The 19,083-nt window shown below is 51.9% G+C and overlaps 1 non-coding gene across 1 annotated transcript; it reads left to right on the top strand.

Annotated features, from left to right (window-relative positions):
- Positions 1–289: 289 nt before the first annotated feature.
- LOC148594678 (U6 spliceosomal RNA) lies at positions 290–396 on the top strand. Its single transcript, XR_015913386.1, has one exon. It is a non-coding gene; the product is annotated as a U6 spliceosomal RNA (small nuclear RNA).
- The last annotated feature ends 18,687 nt before the right edge of the window (positions 397–19,083 follow it).

Here is a 19,083-nt window from a genome sequence, read left to right as displayed (position 1 = left end):
AGGTGAAAATTGCTACCAGTGCAGCAAGTAAGATTCTGCCTAATGCCATCCAAATCGGAGCTTCATCCTGGCCGAACCTGTGGCCTGTCTCAAAGCACAAGTTCTCCTTTGACTTAATGCACAAAGAAGGGCATGAGAGGCAGCCTTTGGTTGTGCAGCTCACAGCCTGAACTCACCCAAAGGTTGCAAAGCGTCCACTTGCTTCTCTAAGCGGAACCTTCCCATTCTCTGCAACTAGCTGGCAATCTTTGTGCTCGCTTGCAATCTCTGCAACTAGCTGGCAATCTTTGTGCTCGCTTCGGCAGCACATATACTAAAATTGGAACGATACAGAGAAGATTAGCATGGCCCCTGCGCAAGGATGACACGCAAATTCGTGAAGCGTTCCATATTTTTTTCCTGGGAACCTGTGGCCTCTGTTGCTTCCCTGAAATGCCTGTATACCAATGCGCGAAGCATGGGGAATAAGCAGGATGAACTGGAGATCTGTGTGCGGTCCAGCGTCATGATCTCATCGGAATCACAGAGACGTGGTGGGATAGCTCGCACGACTGGAGCGCTGCCATGGAAGGCTATGTGCTCTTTAGGAAGGACAGGCTGGGAAGGCGAGGTGGTGGAGTTGCTCTTTATGTGAGAGAGCAACTGGAATGCATGGAGCTCAATCTGGGAGTCGAGGATGAGCGAGTTGAGAGCTTGTGGGTAAGGATTAGAGGGCAGGCTAATGTGGGAGACACTGTGGTGGGTGTCTGCTACAGGCCACCTGACCAAGACAAGGAGGTTGATGAGGCCTTCTATAGGCAGCTGGATGTTGCCTCACAGTCACAGGCCCTGGTTCTCATGGGGGACTTCAACTACCCCGACATCAACTGGGAGGACAACACAGCCAGGCATAAGCAGTCCTGGAGGTTCCTGCAGAGCGTCGACGATAACTTTTTGACGCAGGTTGTGGAGGAGCCGACGAGGAGAGGTGGGCTACTGGACCTCGTGCTATCAAATAGGAAGGGCCTAGTAGGAGATGTTAAGGTGGGGGTACCCTCGGCTGCAGTGACCATGAGTTGGTGGAGTTCAGGATTCAACGAGGAGGAGGCAGGGCTGTAAGTAGCCTTGCGACGATGGACTTCAGGAGGGCCAACTTTAGCCTCTTCAGAGACCTCCTCGGTAGAATCCCATGGGCTAGTGCTCTAGAAGGAAGGGGGGCCCAAGAGAGCTGGTTAGTTTTCAAGCGGCACTTCCTCCACGTCCAGCAACAGTGCATCCCTGTGTGTAGGAAGGGAGGCAGAGGGGGCAGGCGACCTGCGTGGATGAGCCGGGAGCTTGTGGCAATGCTCAAGCAGAAGGCAGCGGTATACAGAATGTGGAAAAAAGGACAGGCCCCCTGGGAGAAATACAGGAATGTAGTCAGGGAGTGCAGAGATGCGACAAGGAAAGCTAAGGCACGTCTGGAAGGCAAGCTGGCAAGGGACGTTAAAAATAACAAAAAAAAATTCTTCAAATACATTAACAGCAAAAGGAAGATCAGGGAAAACGTAGGTCCGCTGGAGGACGGGATGGGCACCTGGGTTACAAATAACACAGAAAAAGCAGAGTTGCTCAATGCCTTCTTTGCTTCGGTGTTTACCAAGGGCAGCCCTTTAGAGCCCCAGGCCCTAGAGACAAGAGAAGAAGCTGGTGGAGAGGAAGACTTGCCCTGGGTAGAGGAAGATTGGGTCAGAGAGCACCTAAGGAACCTCGATACCCACAAATCCATGGGCCCTGATGGGATGCACCCCAGAGTGCTGCGGGAGCTGGCAGATGCCATAGCTAAGCCGCTCTCCATCATCTTTGAAAGATCCTGGAGAACGGGGGCAGGTGCCAGAAAGACTGGAAGAAGGCCAGTGTCACGCCAGTCTTCAAAAAAGGCAAGAAGGAGGACCCAGGCAACTACAGGCCAGTCAGCCTCACCTCCGTCCCCGGAAAAGTGATGGAACGGCTCATACTGGCCGTTGTCTCCAGGCACATGGAGGACAAGAAGGTGCTCAAGAGTAGTCAGCATGGATTCACCAAGGGGAAATCTTGCCTGACTAACCTGATAGCCTTCTATGATGAAACGACCGGCTGGATAGACGAGGGAGAGCGGTGGATGTCGTCTATCTCGACTTCACCAAGGCTTTTGACACCGTCCCTCACAACATCCTCCTCCTAGGCAAGCTCCGGAAGTGTGGGATAGATGAGTGGACAGTGAGATGGATTAGGAACTGGCTGGATGGCAGGGCCCAGAGAGTGGTGATCAGCGGTGCAGAGTCTAGTTGGAGGCCTGTGGCTAGTGGGGTCCCCCAGGGGTCAGTCCTTGGTCCAGTCCTGTTCAATTTATTCATCAATGACCTGGATGAAGGCACAGAGTGCTCCCTCAGCAAGTTTGCTGATGATACCAAACTGGGAGGAGTAGCCGATACCCCAGATGGCTGTGCTGCCATCCAGAGGGACCTGGACAGACTGGACAACTGGGCGGTGAAAAACCTCATGCAATTCAACAAGGCCAAGTGCAAGGTCCTGCACCTGGGGAGGAATAACCCCAGACACCAGGACAGGCTGGGGACCGACCTTGTGGAGAGCAGCTCTGCAGAGAAAGACCTGGGTGTCATGGTGGATGATAAGTTGACCATGAGGCAGCAGTGTGCCCTCGTGGCCAAAAAGGCCAATGGAATCCTGGGCTGCATTAAGAAGAGCATCTCCAGCAGGTCGAGGGAGGTGATCCTGCCCCTCAACTCAGCCCTGGTGAGGCCGCATCTGGAGTATTGTGTCCAGTTCTGGGCTCCACAGTACAAGAGGGATGTGGAGCTGCTGGAGAGAGTCCAGCGCAGGGCTACAAGGATGATCAGGGGCCTGGAACATCTGCCCCATGTGGAGACGCTGAGGGAGCTGGGCCTGTTCAGCCTGGAGAAGAGAAGGCTGAGAGGGGACCGGAGCAGTGTCTATAAGTACCTCAAGGGAGGCAGTGAGGAGGATGGTGCTGGCCTCTTTTCCCTGGTGGCCACCGACAGAACTAGAGGTAATGGCCACAAACTGAAGCACCATAAGTTGCACATGAACTTAAGGAAAATTTCTTAACAGTGAAGGTGACAGAGCGCTGGAACAGGCTGCCCAGAGAGGTTGTGGAGTCTCCTTCTCTGGAGATCTTCAAAACCCGCTTGGATGCAGTCCTGTGCCACGTGCTCTAGGCAAACCAGCGTGTGCAGGGGGTTGGACTAGATGACCTCCAGAGGTCCCTTCCAACCTTCAGCGTTCTCTGATTCTGTGGTTCTCGCCATCCCAGCAGAGCCGCACAGACACGATGGTGCTGAAGTAGGTGCTGAGGCCGTCGGCGGCGGCTGCTGAGCGCCTCACTGCGGCGGGGACGTCGCTCGGCGCCGGGTGATGACGTCAGCGGCAGCTCGGTGGCTCCCGACGCGGGGCGCTCTCCTCACTCCCGGTTCCAGCGCCGGTGTCGGTGGGACTGCGATTGCCCGGTCCCCGCGTCCCCAGTTCCCCCTTTCCCTGGTCCCCGATTCCTCCTTCCCCCGGTCCTCCTGTCCCCGGTCCGTCCTTGCCGCGCTGCTCCGGTCACTCTCTTCCTGCTTCCCACGGTGCCTCCGTCCCCGCTTCCCCCCAGTCCCCATGAGCCCCTGTCCGTGGTGCCCCCGAGCTCTGGTTCCCGCATGGCCGGGACCGCAATCCCCAGCTCCCCCTTCCCGCAGTGGTTCCCGCTTCCCCGGTTCCCGGTTCCGCAGGCGCCTGGAGCGCGTCCCTGGCAGCGCGAAGCCCCTTCCCCTGCGGGCAGCGGGTGCGGGCGGCGGGGGCAGCGCCCGGGGGCTCTGCGCCGGGGGCGGCCATAGCTGCGAGTGCGGCCGTGTGCCGGGCCCTGGGGCTGCAGCAGCTCTGCCGTCCCGGCAAGGGGACAGTGCCCGGAGCGGCAGCCGCCGGCGGGAGCGCGGCCGTGGAAAGGCTGGGAGCGCGGTGGGGGCGGGAAAAGGGGCTGGAATGTGGGTCGCTGTCCCTGCGTTTGTGTCCCCTCCTGAGTCAGAGGCTTTGCTGCCTCCTGCTCCTGCTGTTCGGCTCAGCCTTCTCATCTCCTGTCCTCCCTCCTCCACCGCTCTGCTGCTCTGTGCCCTTCAGCAGACAGTGGCACCCACAGCAGGAATGAAATCCCAGTGGCCTGTGCAGGGGTCCCAGTCACAGCTGAGGGTGCACAAGGACCGGGAAATGGGGTGCTCCCAGGCTGGGTTTTCAGCTCCACACTCTGAGGCCAGGACAGGCCACTGAGCGTCCCTGGGCCAGGGCTGCAGCCACAGGTGACCTGAGCAGAGGCCGGTGCGGAGCCAGGTCACACCACACACCGGGGACTAAGCTGCATTTTGCAGAGCACCTCCCCATGGCCAAGGCCCTTGTTCTGGCACCTTGCCTCAGCTCCCACCATCGGCACCCCCCCTTACCTGGGACGAACAACATTAAAATCCTTTTGATTCAAGAGCAAAAGAACGAGAATTTCTTTAATGCGTTCCGGGAGGCATTCTTTAGAATGCCATTTATTTCTATATTATGTATTTATTTATTATAATTTCTATAATATTTATCTATTTATTATAATATAATTTATATATTTATGAATTTATATATTTATAAGTTTTATAAGTTAATTTATATATTTATAAGTCACCCTGCCCAAGTCAGCTGTCCAGCCTTGATGCCCTCCTACTGTCTTAGAGATGAAGCCCAGCTCCTACATGGCCATTGCGTGTGCACGACAATGAGACCCACGAAGGCCACGGCTGCAGCACGCACGGAGGGTTTTTTCCACACCACGTGCAGCACCTCCCATGGGATGGTGCCGACGAGCTCCAGCGCGTAGCCCAGGCTCCAGCCGACGTCCGTGCTCCCGGGCTGCCAAAGGAGAGAGGGGCATCGTGAGGGCAGCTCTAGCACAGAGATGCCCCTAGCAGCACTGGGGCCCTGCGTGCCAGGCCTGGCACAGGAACAGTGCGTGTCCCCAAGCAGGAGGTCTCCACGAGCCTTGGCCACGGGGCTGAGCTGCACAGCTGCGTGTTAGCAGGAGTTCTGCCAGGATGAGACAGGACAGAAAGAGGATCCCAAGACAGCCCTATGTCCTGGGTGCAAGTCACATTCTCCTCCCATTTAAGGCAGCTGTGGTTCTTTTTTTTTTTTTTTTTTTTTTGGGGGGGGGGGATGTGGCGGTTGGCGGGCAGGGAGGGGGAAATGTGTGAGCTGGTTCCCAGAGCACAACTGGATTGGATCAGAGCCAAACAGAATAAAGCAGAAGGGATGTCCTTGAGGGCACGGGCTGGCCTTGGCTTTTCCAGATGTGCTCGGTGTTAGTTAGCATGGGATTTTCTTCCCTGTGTCCACATGGCATGGGGATGTGCCCTGATCTTTTAGCTGCAAAACCCTCATCCCTGCTCTCTCCCTCCCCTTGCACTTTAGCCTAATAAAAGAATTCCTTCTCCTACATCACTCCTGAGGCGCAAAGACCCAGACCTTTCCTTCTGTGCTAAGTGAGTTTAAAAAGCTAAGAAAGATCCAAAAGAAAGAAAGGAACAACCACACAAACCAACAAGCACCCACTGCAAAGAAGGGGTGGCTGTTTCAGCCTTCTCTCACCTCAGGGAAGGAATAGATTATGTAGGTGACGCTGATCCAGCCATAAGCTCTTTCCTCTTGCCGTGTGATGATTCCAACCCCGTGGAAATGCATGGCAAAATCCTTCATGCTCTTAGCAATTCCCTCCGTGCTTTCATCTGCTGATGAGTTGTTCTTTTGCCTAAGAAGCATCCAAAATTCAAGAAACAAATGCAGTGAAATAATCCCAATGCAGAGAACCCAAGGAAGCAGTTGGCTTCCTCCTACTTTCACAGATTGCAGCGTTTGGTCCTGAGCAGTTGCTGTGAAATGATGTTTGCTGCTCTCTAGCTTGTACAAGGTGCTCCTTGCTTTTCCTATGGAAAAGCAAGATGAGGTGGCAGAACAGCCCTTTGGCATTCTACCTTGAACACACTCCCTTACCAGCACCCAACCACGTCTGCAGAAAGTGCGTGCCCTGGTGGGAACTACTGCCTTATGTTGCAGGAAGAAGGAAGAGCAAAGCAAGAGCACGGAGCATTTCCCGCTTGGCAAGAAGCAGAGCAGCATCCTTGGTGCTCGTGGGCTCCCAAAAAGGCCAGCGTCTGTCTCTGGGCCCCCAGGGCCCAGCACAGGGGCCAGTACAGCTCAGGTCCTGCCACGGCTCCCCACTGTGCTGCCTTCCTGCCAGGGCTCCCTTCCTCAGGGCAGCTGGGAAGCTCGGCGCAGCCGGACCCGTGCAGGATGCCGCATTAGCCAGGCTGCTGGCGGCTGCCTGCAGCTTGGCCACCTCCCCTTCTCCTCAGGGCCTGCACAAGTACCTCAGGAGTCTGCTGCCTGCTGGTGATCCAAGAAAAGCTGCTACCTCTCTCCCTTTCTCAGTGGCAATGGCCTTCAGAGCTCTGTCCAGCCACTCTCTTATGGACTCCAGAGCTTTCGCAGTATCGTTTGCATAGCTTGATGTGCCTGGCCCTGGAAGAGAGTCAGCTCACTTGGATGAGAAACACCCCGCTTTGGCACACTAAGGAAAGGGCAGCTGGGGTGCTGTATGGCACCCCAGCTGCCATACAGACACACACACAAACCCAGGGCAGCATCAAGGCCACCGCAGAGGGGATACTGACCCTGCACATTACAGAAAAAGCTCTGCCTGATCTCAGCCATGTTGTTCTCATCACCTGTCTCCCTTTTGATGATGAACAGAGTGGGGTGGGACGAGCCGGCGTCCATCTCTTGGTCCATCTGGAAGCACAAATGAAGAACTCGTGGCTGGCTGGAAGAGCAGCAGGGATGGTGGGGCTGGAGCCCAGCCCTGCCAGGAGACCGGTCACTTTGTTCAAGCTAAGATGTCCCCAAGAGGGTGTCCCAAAGAGCAGCTCTTATTGCTCTTAAAGCGGAGACCCTCCCAAAGCTATGGCAGTCTCAAGCATGGCCGAGCAGAGCAGTGACAGGACAGGGCCCTTCAAGGTCTGGTCTTGAGTCTGAGATGAAGGGCTCAGAGTCAGCCAGAGGGCTCGATCAGCCTGGCCCATGCTGGCCCCAGCTCCAGCAAGGCTCTTTCAGGGCCCCTGCCTTCTCTCTTCTGCCTGCATTTTGGCATGGCTGGAGAAGACTCACGCCTATGACCTGCAAGACTCATCCCAGCGAGTCCCACACACTCCAAAGCCCTAACAGGAGCTCTTGTCTCAGGGAGCATCTGTGCCACATGTCTGCTCTGCAGTGCTGCTCACCTTGGCCTCGGGTGACAAGCTGACCTTGAACAAGACCAGCTGACGGGCAATGAATGACTCCAGGAGCAGTAATGCCAGAACAACAGAGATCAGACGGCTCTTTTTAATGGCCATCCTGGCAAAGGACCCTGCAAAGGTCAACACAGAAAGAGGGAAATTGCTTGGATGTGACGCGCTGGGAAGAGCGTTGATGAGTTAAAGCTGCAAGGAGGCCGTTCCCCAAAGCGGCCTCCAGGTTGGCCCTGTCCTCAAGGAAGCTGCGGGTATCTCGAGGTCAGTGGGCTCCTCTCACCTGCCTGCACTCTCATGCCTGCGCACTACCCAGCACGCACACACGGGCAGCCAGGGAGGGAGCCAGGATCGCTCACGGGCAACAGTGAAGATGGGAAAAACCGACTTACTTGTCCTCTTCGTCCTGTCAGTCGCTCGTGGATACCTGACTGTCAACAGAACTCAGGCAGAGTTCTGGAATTTTGAGCTTCTCTAGGTTACCTCACGTGGGCATTGAGCAGTTGCGCGTTGTCATGATGACACCACACGTGCCACTTTTCACATTGCCCTTACGAATCTGTCACCTCTTAAACAGCAACCTTGGTCATATCCCCTGCCCTGAAATTGCCCGCAGAGCAGCCGGGGTCTTGAGAGCAGCTTTTATTCCAACCAGAAGCAGGATGCCGTTGGAAAAGGAGAGATGGCCGTGCAAGGAGGGGGCCGGGGCGCTGAGCAGAGGCAGCCCCCACTGCCTCCATCTCCTGGCAGCAGCCAGAGCTGTCTCTGAGCTGCTCCTGGCCCTTTTCAGCTCCACACCCTGAGGCCAGGACAGACCATTGAGTGTCCCCGGGCCAGGGCTGCAGCCACAGTTGAGCTGAGCAGAGGCCGGTGGGGAGCCAGGTCACACCACACACCGGGGACTAAGTCCCTCGCTGTCAGCCCTGGCCTCCTCCTGGATCAGACCCCTTTCTGTCACAACCTGGCTGTAGCAGATTCCCTGTGAAGGGACAATCCCCATCACATAGGGAAAATGTCCGCCTCATGCCCGAGGGCTGTCAAGAAAAGGAAGCCAATCACTTATTTCATGATCATCAGAGGATCCTACAACGCTGGGGCCATCAGCCCCATGGACATGGTCTTGCCCTGCCCCAGAGTGCTGCCAAGGGACTCGCACATGGTCGTGTTCACAGCTTCGCTGCTGCTGTCTCTGCCTGTGCCCTCAGACACCATCCCCCTGCCTAGAACCTCTCGGGTCAGCCCATTTCTGGAGGACACAAGCTCTAAGCCACCAGGGTGGCTTCTCCACCCGTCCACTGCTGCTCGGCTGGAGCGCTGTATGTGCCGCGTAGCCCCAGCTGAACTCAGTGGCACTCCGCAGGGTCTGTTCTATGGGGTCACTGCTCTGGCTGCAGCGGCTCCCTGTGGCTTCCAAGCCCGTCCTCCTAGGGTCACATTCACCCTGCTCTGCCTGGCCAGGCAGCTCTACCCGGCACCACGTCTGTCCACACGTTCCAGAGAGGACATGTCCCAGCAGAGACACAGAGTAACTTTGTGAAGGGGCAGAGCCAGCACAGGTAGCAAAGGGTCACCGAGCGCGGCGGAGCTCAGCGGGGAAGCCCACGACTGCGGGAGGTTTCTTGCAACCACCATTGTCCCTAAATCCAGCACAAAGTTGCCTCTGTGCACCAGAGTAACGTTCATTGTCCCACAGGTAGGTGAGGGATCCATAGTCCGGAACAGCCTCACAGCTGCAGCTAAATGACACTGAAGCATCTTTACTTTGTGAAACTCACGGTAACTTGCTGATCTCCAAGTCCCCTCGAAAGACTAAAGCCCCCTCATTCAGCCCGGCTCATTTCTAGACGGTCGAGGAGTGTTTCCCACCAAAGCTGTGACCCAGAGAAACTGTCTCCAGGAGCAGCAGCAGCTGCTCCTACTCTGCCCCTTCGCTTGGCCCTCCCAACACCCTTAGCACTACCTTGGGGAATAGGCCTCCAACACTAAAAACTGCATTTCTGTTCAACACCATGCACCAGCTCCCTCTGCCTCCCAGCACAATCCGTGAGACAACCTTGCGTCCCTGCGTCCCAGGTTCCCCCTTCCCCCCGTTCCGTCGTCCCCGGATTCCCCTTCCCCCGGTCTCTGCATCCCCGATTCCCCCTTGCCTCCGTCTCTGCATCCCCAGTTCCACCTGCCCCTGGTTCCCTCTTCCCCCCGTCCGTCCTTGCCACACTGCTCCTGTCACTCTCTTCCCGCTTCCCGCGGTGCCTCTGTCCCCAGTTCTCCCAAGTCCCCGTGACCCCCTGTCCATGATGCCCGCGGCTCCCAGTCCTCGTGTCCCTGGGACTTCAATGCTTTGGTTCCCCTTTCTGGTGGTGCCCCTTTCCACTGTTCTCCATGTCCCCAGTTCCCTCATGTCCCAATGCTCCCCTTGCCAGGACCCCCTTACCCTGGTTTCCCCATCACCCTGATCCCACCACACCCCTGTATCCCGGTTCCGCTTCCCCCGATGGCCCCAGTTTGCAGGTGTAAAGATTTCAGAATACTCTATTTTCAGAAGGAAGAACATGTCAGCCAGGGCATTAGCTTAGGTTGAAAATTTGTCTTATTCCTTCTCTCCTACCAGTATGTTCTTTTAAGCTCCATGTCCAAGCCCACCCCCATTCCCAGGAGACTCAAAGATGCAATTCTCTTAGAGATGAGGCACTTCTCCATTCTGCTGTACCTCTTCTAACGACAAGAATGGGCAGCCTATAGGGACATATCTTACACTTATGAACCAGCATTCAGGTGATCAAGCTGGCGCCGACACACCTTGCTCAAACCTTCAGAAAAAACATTATTATCCACCCACAGCAACTTGAGAGAAAACGACAGGAGCTTTTAGGGCCTGTGTTCCACATCCTTCATACATCTAATGGCTGCATCATGTGATTTCCTCAGCAGCTTGGCATACTGCACTTCTGCTTTCTCTTCACAGGACACCGCATCACCCATGAGTCCAAATTCACTGGCTTGAGCTCCCAGTGCTATCAGGATAAAAGTGGGTCAATGTGTAGGGCACATTAAAGAGGTACTTGAAGAAGAAGCTTTATTAGGTTAAGGGATGCAACAAGAAAAATGGATCAAATTTAATTAAAGCTACTTCAATGCTATTCCTTTGAATCAGATTTAGTCCAGACACAAGGTTAAAGGAGTGTGTTTTACATACCTTCAACTAGTTGACTGTGTTAAATAAATGCCAGTTTCCAGACAACTTTTAGGTCACAAATTTGTTTGACCCATGGTACGAAAGGGGACAAGAAGCTCTGCAACTTGAGTTTAACTCCTAATGTCTGTCTCATCTCAGATTACAGAGCAACATTAAACAACTTTAGATAAAACACTTCTCAGGAGTTGGCCACAATGACAGAAGGGTTTCCTGCTTCCCACTGTGCCTCACACAGTGAGCATCACTTCATTGCAAAGACCACAAGGCAAGAAAACCCACAATTCTTGCGGGAGCCACTTTTTTTTTTTTTCTATCCTAAATACATGTATCCCGCTCTCTGAGGCAGAAATTAGTTTCCAACTCCAGGCCGGTGACAAAGAGTCTTTGCAAGCTGGATGGAGAGGGTTAAATGCTCAGGGATTTCTCTCCCTCTTTATAAGACAGTTGATGGACCTCATGGCCAACCCTTTGGAAGGAGCTCCTTTGTTTCAGGGCTCCCTTGGTGCTAAACTTACTTCTTTCAGCAACCTCTGGAAAGTTCAGATAACTTTCATCCTCATAGGCTAGGCCCTGCAAGCCAGCTGATACTGAAACTTTCTCAGCACCTGCGTTTGCTCTACAAGCAAACAACTGTGGTTGCAAAACGTTGGGCTGCTGGATGGAGAGCTGCTGTATACTGAATTTGCTGAAATGCCATTCTGCTCGTGCACAGTTATTACAAGTACAAGGACAATAATCAGGCAATAGTGGAGGCAATAGCTCCACAGATTCCATTTTGACTGGAGAGACATGCTCGTTAATTATGGCAATGGAGGAGAATTTCTGAAGTTCTTGGGGCACAGAGATGTGTAGAAATGACAAAGTTCTGCCTCCTGTCCTGTTTCCTGGGTAGAAGACTAAAGTGGCCAGCAGCCACCTCTACCACATTCAGGAGGGTTTACCATACTTGGGAGTTAGTTTTATTTACTAGCACTTTGGCAGCTCATTGTCTTTGCTGGAATCCTTTCCAGCTATTCTCACCCATAAAAACAACTCTCCAATAAAACCTACATCCTTTCCTCGCTCATCTTTTCAGGCCGAGCAAAGTGATTTCTTTACCCAGCTGACATCTACGCTCTTTCTCTTCTTCACTTCCAAGGTGTTTTTGCAGTGACTTGAGGTCTGTGATTTCATCATCTTGACTCAGGCAGCTATTATACAGAGTTGGTGAAAAGCAGTAGCGGCACCTTAGCCTGCGTTGCACTGCTCCAACACTTGTGGGATATGGGCAATCCATAGGGGAAAGGCTGAAGCTGAAAAACTTGGGGCAACAAAAGCGAACAGTTGTGTCATATGAAGAAGATAAGATTTCCACTTTGATTTCATTAACTATAGGAATCGATTGACTCAACAGATGAATTTATTGCTCTGCAGATTGCTGCTATAAAGCTTCATCTGATTCTGGGGACTTTTTTTTTTTTTTATTACTCTTTTGCATTTACATTTGCATTCCTAATTTTTGCTTTTTGTCTGAAACAAAATAACTTCTCTAAAACAAATGCACTAATGCTAGAGAAAGGATGAATCCTGACAAGAGAAATCTGCAAACGCAGCCAACACCTACCACACACCTCCACTAGCTTACGGCAAAAGACGAAGACAAGAGAAGCCAATCCAGAGTGCTCCCTTGCAGCCATCACAGTCCTTACCTGGCTGTAACTGCTGCTCAGCGAGATTAAAGCCCTGCTGGAAGAAGCGTCACTGCTTCACAGAGCCTGCAGCTGAAGGCTGTGGCCTGGGATACGACCCGAGGCAAAGCTGAGACTGCCCGGGGGGGCAGCTTGGGCTGTAACTCAGCACGCTTTGACCCTGGATCACAGGAGGAGGCCTAGAGGAAGGGACTTGCTTCCCTGCCAGGTTGTGCACTGGAGCTATTTGTACTGCTTCAAGAAGCAGAAAAACACAAATAGCACTGCACATGCAGCAGCCTCAAACTCTCCTCCTTCCTCTAAATGCACAGCAAAACACAGACATGCAGCTTTCTCTGAATAAAATGCAACAATGCTAAAAAGCCCTCTTCCCAGCTCCATGCAGAGGTCACCAATTCCTTGTCCTGCTTCACGGCGAGTCTGTCCGACTGCCCTTTAGCAGCCCACTATCTCCTCCTTTTTATGGCTTGTTTCCTCTTCAGTTCTCCCCTCAAATGCTCACCAATTTAGCATTTCTATTTTGAATTTTAATATGCTGCAAGTAATTCTGATGTGTTCAGACAAAGGAGTTGAGAATTGCACTTGATCAAGATACCAACTTAAAAGAAAGAAGATAAACAGGCATTTATGATACATACCTGCATCCTGCATCCCTGGAAGGATCTGCTGCTTACAAGTCGTGACCAAGGTAGTTGATGCCAGCATGTATCTGAAATACAACCAGAACTCAAAGAAGGCATTCAGGCTGAACAAGGATGCAGGTGAAAGCTCTAGAATAAAGAAAAAATGTTTTTACCATGCTAGATGACAGGAGCATGCCACAGCACTTAGCTATTTTATTTGAAAAAAAATATTATAAAAAAAGGTTTAAAAACACATAAAAAACCTTGTTATTGTAAGTGCTACCAATAACTGCCAGTCTGAGGACAGAGGTAAGGCTTCTTACTTATGCACTCATCTCCGCATTTGGCTCACTCTTCCTCCTTTTCATCCTCTAATAGGATTTGATACAGCTACTTGGAGTCTGCTCATTTGAATGAAACTTAAATTATCTAGAAATGTCACATAGCCCCACAACACAGCCACTAAGAGACTCTTACCTGTCACTACAATGAGAAAATTTCTACAGCATGAAGACGTGTAAAAGAAAATACAACAAGGTTTTTTCTTAACTTCCCCAGCAAGAATATTTCCCCAGCAAGAATATTTCCCAGAAGTGTGAAATATTCCCTCATCCCCAAAACTCATTTATGGGCAGTGACAACTCACTATATTCCACCCCCTGTGCCAGCAGGGAAAAGGGCCTGGATGGGAGGTTACAGGAAGTGCTGTGGCCAGGGGTGAGAGTGATGGAAGAGGGAAAAACCTTGGGGAACAGTCCCATCTATGCTGCCCATGAAAATAAGACTGAGAAGCGGATGGGGAGCAAGGCAAGGACTGTGTTCATAGAATCATAGAATCATAGAATGCTTAGGGTTGGAAGGGACCTCTAGAGATCATCTAGTCCAACCCCCCATCACACGCAGGGACACCTAGAGCACGTGGCACAGGACTGCATCCAAGCGGGTTTTGAAGATCTCCAGAGAAGGATACTCTACAACCTCTCTGGGCAGCCTGTTCCAGTGCTCTGTCACCCTTACTGTTAAGAAATTTTTCCTTAAGTTCCTATGGAATTTTTGATGTTTCAGTTTCCGGCCATTTCCTCTAGTCCTATCAGTGGCCACCACTGAAAAGAGACCATGACCGTCCTCTGCACTCCCTCCCTTGAGGTATTTATATACACTGATTAGATCCCCTCTCAGCCTTCTCTTCTCCAGGCTGAACAGACCCAGCTCCCTCAGCCTCTCCTCATGGGGCAGATGTTCCAGGCCCCTGATCATCCTTGTGGCCCTGCGCTGGGCTCTCTCCAGCAGCTCCACATCCCTCTTGTCCTGTGGAGCCCAGAACTGGACACAGTACTCCAGATGTGGCCTCACCAGGGCTGACTAGAGGGGCAGGATCACCTCCCTCGACCTGCTAGAGATGCTCTTCTTAATGCAGCCCAGGATTCCATTGGCCTTCTTGGCCACGAGGGCACACTGCTGCCTCATGGTCAACTTATCATTCACCATGACACCCAGGTCTTTCTCTGCAGAGCTGCTCTCCACAAGGTCGGTCCCCAGCCTGTACTGGTGCCTGGGGTTATTCATCCCCAGGTGCAGGACCTTGCACTTGGCCTTGTTGAATTGCATGAGGTTTTTCACCGCCCAGTTGTCCAGTCTGTCCAGGTCCCTCTGGATGGCAGCACAGCCCTCTGGGGTATTGGCTACTCCTCCCAGTTTCGTGTCATCAGCAAACTTGCTGAGGGAGCACTCTGTGCCTTCATCCAGGTCATTGATGAATAAATTGAACAGGACTGGACCAAGGACTGACCCCTGGGGGACCCCACTAGCCACAGGCCTCCAACTAGACTCTGCACCGCTGATCACCACTCTCTGGGCCCTGCCATCCAGCCAGTTCCTAATCCACCTCACTGTCCACTCATCTATCCCACACTTCTGGAGCTTGCCCAGGAGGATGTTGTGAGGGACGGTGTCAAAAGCCTTGGTGAAGTCGAGATAGACGACATCCACCGCTCTCCCCTCGTCTATCCAGCCGGTCATTTCATCATAGAAGGCTATCAGGTTAGTCAGGCAAGATTTCCCCTTGGTGAATCCATGCTGACTACCCCTGAGCACCTTCTTGTCCTCCATGTGCCTGGAAATGTGTTTGCCCACATGCAGTGAGTGCCTCCTCTGGCAGCCAACCTGCATCAAATCATGCAGACGATAAGCAACCAGGGACAGCAGTTGCATGCATGCTGCAATGGATCCTGCAAAATCCTTCCTTGCTCTCCCACTGTTCTCTGAGTCCACATACATTTTACCCTTTCTGTGTAGAATTTTTTCCTAATATCTAACCTGAACCTGTCCTGGCACAACTTGAGGCCAATTCCTCTTCTCCTATTGATAGTTGTTTTGGAGAAGAGACAGACCTCCTGCCTGTCCCGATCCAGTGTCGGGGGAGGTTTCGATAAGATCCCAGAGTGAGATTTAAGACACAAATGAGGTCAAATGCCATACAACCTTGTAAACTTCATTCTCATAAGCGCAATAGGACAGAGAGAAGAAGGAAAAAAGAAAGAAGGATAAGCAAGCAAGCGGAAGAGAGAGATGTAGCAGGATTATAGTTACCACCACCACCAGTCCAGCTAAGTGTCATTGGCTCTGCTTTGGTGCAGGCACAGGTGCCTCGGTGCTGGTGATGTCCTGCATGCACCCTGCTGCAGGTGATGTTCCACACACCTCGATGCAGGTGATGTCCCGGGAAAGAAGCTGTGCACTCCAGAAGAAACCACACACATCTGGGAAGAAGCTGCTGCACGCTCCCCCCGGGCAGGGAATACGCAGTGCTCTTATGTCCCTGTTCTTGCGGAGTCCGCCTCCCTTCTCTGCCTGCTCTGGTGCTCCTCTTCCCCCAACATGAGTGCCAGCCCTGCTCCATAGACACTGCTGGGCATTGTTTGGGCCTCGTGTTAATCTCACAGCCCTCCCAGAGGTAGAGTGCCAAGGTCAAGAAGTAGGTAATTGTAGGGAGACGAAACACCTGGAGCTGACATCATGGTTTTCCCTGAGCCAAGGCCAAGGAGTTATGGCAACAATGTCGAGGCAAAAGACAATTCAAAACAGTCTCTTACACTGCCTCACTACAACTTTCTTTCAGGTAGTTGTAGAGCGCAATAAGGTCTCCCTTGAGCCTCCTCCAGTCTAAATACTCCCAGTTCCCTCGTAAGGTTTGTGCTCCAGCCCCTTCCAACTTTGTTGCAATTCTTTGCACACACTCCAGTGCATCAATGTCTTTCTTGTAGTGAGAGGCCCAAAACTAAGCACATTATTTGAAGGACAGCCTTACCAGCACCGAGCAGAAGGTGCAATCACTCCCTTAGTCCTGCTGACTACATTATTCTTGACGCTAGCCAGGATGCTGTTGGTCTTCTTGACCACCTGGGCACACTGCTGGCTCATGTTCAACAGCTGTCAGACAACACTCCCAGATCCTTGTCTGCTGTGCAGCTCTGCAGCTGCTCTGCCCCAAGCCCGTAGTGTTGCATGGGATTGTTGTGACCAAATGCAGGACCCAGTACTTGGCTTTGTTGCATCTCCTACAGCTGGCTTCAGCCCATCAATCCAGCCCGTCCAGATCCCTCTCTGTGAGTGAGGGGGAGCTGGGGACCAGCAGCATCAACTGCCAGCTGTGTGGATCCTGAGAAGGAGGATCAAGCTCCTCCCCTGCTTTGGTGCAAGGCAAAGTTTTGGCAGGGGCAGGGGGACAGACGAGTGTGAGCCACATGGGGCACTGAGGAAGGCTTTGCTGTTGGGGTGACAGAGGAGAAGGGCCTCTGCAACCAGGAGACCCCTGGCTCATGGGAGAGCATGCTGGGGAGGCCATGCTCCCCCGAGGGAGATGGTCCTAGTCCCCAAGGCATGCTCCCCGCTTCTGGTGCTGTGAGGAGATGTCCCATCAGGAGTCCTTGGACATGAGACACTGACCTGATGGACCCACTCTCTGACAATGCCAGACCTGCAAGATGTTTTGCATCACCAGGAAGCCAGAGCTGAGAGAGCTCAATGCCAGCCCCTGTAGTAGCAGGTTGTCCCATGGAGTCCAGGGTTTGCAAGGGAACAGAAAAGTTTGGAACACTCCTTCCTTCCTGGGGCTCTCTTACATCAGGGGAGCTGCTGCACTGTGACTAGTCTGAGAAGGGAAGAAGGCTTGATGGTGGGAAAGCAAAGCTGTGATCCTGTCCTCGTTTGGATCTTACGCTCCTCTATCCATGCGGGGTAGCCAGTTGAGAGTCCTCTGCACATTCAGGGAGAAGAAATATGCTAGCAGTTGTCATCTCTTTGCAAGGTGGTGTCATCTCCTGGACACTCATGGTGAAGAAACGCTATAGCATTTTACCAGGGACAAGCAGCATACCTTAGTCAGTTGCACTAATTGCAAGAGGCTAATTACAAAGCTTATGCCCCATAACAATTGTGCCACTTAATGGTGGATGTTGTTAGCACAAAGATCTTGCACTGGTGAATAAAGTTTATTGGTTGACCCCCTATGGATTATTTTACTGTCTCCCTTAACAAGCTAGCAGGACACCGTGTCATTGTGGGCATCGGGTTCTACCTTCTCATGTTGTCTGTGGAACAGCTGGGATCTTGAAAAATAAGTCAAGACCCATCTTTAGAGCTATGGGGAGAGGAGGAATACCATCTGTAAGAGCATGAGGTCAAGGATTGACAGCAGGCAATAATGTTACACTAACCCTAAAATGATTGCTCTCTGACCTAGTGAAAGACAAATTCAAAGGAGGAAGGCTTAAAACTACGCAAGGCCTTTGTTACAATGACAACACAAAAGAAAGTTGGTGGGGATTGCACAGGTGAGGGACACTCAAATCATACCTTTATGCCATTCTCTTGTCCTTCCTAAAGCCTTGAATGAAGATAGGTGGCTATCTATAGTTGCAGGAGACAGCTTGCACTGGACACTTAGTGAAATTAGTAAATGCTGCACCTGCTGGCTATCCAATCAAGTATGGACCTGCCCTACCATGCCTAGTGCTTCAAAATTATGCAGTGTGAAACATTTCTATGGTACCTGCATCGGGCAGAGCACCTGTGATAATAAGACATGCGTGATTTTGGATGCGTGTGTGTATGTGCCCTCAGTGCTATTCTTTTTGAAAATGGTGTTAATCTGGACCTGGCAACCTTTCCCACTGCAATGGGACATCTGTTTTTGACCAAATTACCAAGCAGATTTAGTAGCTAGCTGCTCATATGACTGAACAAAAACTGTCTTTCTTTGCACCATTTAATACTCCCATGCAGAACAGTCAGAGTAACATTCCATGAACTAGACAACTTTCTCAGCTAATTCTCAGATTGCTTCAAGGCTTAATGGAGAATCTGCATTTGCCCAGGTTGTGCCACTCTCTCAAAGCTTTGGGTGAAAAGAAGCTCAAAATGAGACTGTCCCAGTTACCTTGAGGATTTGATTCATTCATAGGAGAATGTACTGAGGGCCGGCAACTTGATCTCGATGATACTGATCTCGATGATACTGTTTTAAGAAGCATTTCAGTACAGAAGAGCTCTTGGGAGAGTCTTCAAAGAAGACCGGAAAGAGCAAGGACGATTTGAGAGTGTGGAAGAGCTCTGTGCCATCGGTCCCAACGCTGTTAACTACTAAGAGAATTTGGCATTAGGCTTCTGAAAGGGGCTAATGTACAATGAAGAGTAACATACTGTGGTGGATCTGGCCCACAGCGCATTGGGGAAAAAGAAGATGGATAGCCAATCATTCACCACTCTGACCCCTTTGTTCACCATGGCTTGTGGCATCCACTGCTGAGCTGCTCCCATCTTCCTTCCAGCCATCTCAAGATGTTGGAATTCGATATACTGCGAGGAGGAAACAAGGCAAAAAGTAGGATTGCAACCCTGGATTTCAAGAGAAATCAATTTAACCTCTTCAGGGACCTACTTTAAGGAGTCCTCTGGTCCAGGGCCCTAGAAGGAAAGGGAGTCCAGGATAGTTGGCTAATATTGAAGGACTACTTTGTCCAAGCTCAGGATTGGTGCATTCCTACAAGAAAGAAGCAATGCGAGGCGGGCAGGAGACCTGTGACCTGTGTGGATTGGAAGGAGCTCATGGTAAAAGTTAAGCATAAAAAGAAAGAAAACATCATGTGGAAGAAGAGTCAGACCATTTGAGAGGAATAAAGGCACACTGTCAGAGAATGCAGGGATGCATCAAGGAAGGACAAGGCTTGTTTGGAATTAAACTTAGCAAGAAC

The sequence above is a fragment of the Tinamus guttatus genome, unplaced genomic scaffold (assembly GCF_059628265.1).
Source record: "Tinamus guttatus ecotype Peru unplaced genomic scaffold, ASM5962826v1 Tinamus_guttatus_pri_ptg000215l, whole genome shotgun sequence".
Classification (NCBI taxonomy): domain Eukaryota; kingdom Metazoa; phylum Chordata; class Aves; order Tinamiformes; family Tinamidae; genus Tinamus; species Tinamus guttatus.
Note: the sequence above shows the minus strand (reverse complement) of the source record. Positions and strands in the feature narration are given on the sequence as shown.